Genomic DNA, 1,318 nt, shown 5'->3' on the forward strand with positions numbered 1-1,318 from the left:
GTGCATCGACATGCAACAAAGCGCAAGTGGACGGTGCACTCGTTGCAATATTATTCGACTGACAACAGTTCATCCACGAAACTTTTACATAATATCATTTATTTCTCACCTAATTAATAGCGGTTGTTTAGTACGTGAAGTGTCTTTGTGTGGTAGTAAAATTGCTTAAATCTCGAGTGTGGTGTGGAATAATGTGTTTTTTTCAATAGTTACATCTATTTCATAATATACATTAAAGTTTGTCACGTAAACGAATCGCGCATTCAATATTAGTAATTTTTTAGGACACTCGTTGTTCTTTGTATTTTTTCCGATTTATGGATTGAGTAATAAACCAAGTCTGGCTTCAAAACTTTGATCAATGGCAACTGACGTGTACATTTCTATCTTATTAATCTGCATGTGGTATTTATACACCGAGCGATGTGTGATCATAATCATTTGCTCTACAATCATGTGTAAATCTTGGCTCTATCCACGTCTGCCTATCCTGCAGCGCTATTCCAACTAGTTAACACCATAATATATTTAAGTTATTTCTCTTGATCCGAGATAACTCCAATAGCTCTCGAATAAGTTCTGCATACAAGGTGATTGTCTAAATTGCACGTTAACTTAGATACGTATGAGCAATGCACGGGTGTTTTTTATTTTGTTAATTTTGGTTAGGCTAAAATTTTTTTTTGTCGAACTGGAATAATGTAAGTATAGAGTATTATCGTTATCATTATTGTTGTATTACGTTTATATTTCATTGTACAAAGGCCTTTGTAATTTGTTGAAATTATTAGTCAATTAATTGTTAGCTTACGGACGTGTAATTGCATTTTGTTTTTGAAACTTTATTTTTCTGTATAAAAATGTATGTTTTTTGATTACAAAAAATATATTTTTCTCTATTAAATTGTACTTAAGTATGTTTTGATTTTATTTTATTTTTTGGTATTGTTATTATATTTTTTGTCTATATTCTCTTCTTCTCCCTCGCGAGGGTAATATTTGACTTATAATATAAATCTCATGTTGTGTACGTGAATTTAGATTTGTTATGTCCACATTGTTTTGTATTCTTAAATTAATTAATTAATTAATTATTCAATAAGTTGACAACAGGGCGTTGGCACTAGTGTCGTGATGTGAGTATTACCAATCACTGCTGACCTGTTAATTAATATTTAATTACCACATTTAAATAACATGTTAATTATATCCAATGGTCAGGTAATGCAAACGCGCCAGTCGCGTTGTTAGCACTAAACAAGTTAATTTTTCAAATCGCTACAATCCAAGATATACCCAATTCAATGTTTTTCGGGCT

This window comes from Rhyacophila brunnea, unplaced genomic scaffold (genome assembly GCF_057557595.1).
Source record: "Rhyacophila brunnea isolate RB1 unplaced genomic scaffold, BYU_Rbru_1.0 scaffold_6, whole genome shotgun sequence".
Lineage (NCBI taxonomy): Eukaryota > Metazoa > Arthropoda > Insecta > Trichoptera > Rhyacophilidae > Rhyacophila > Rhyacophila brunnea.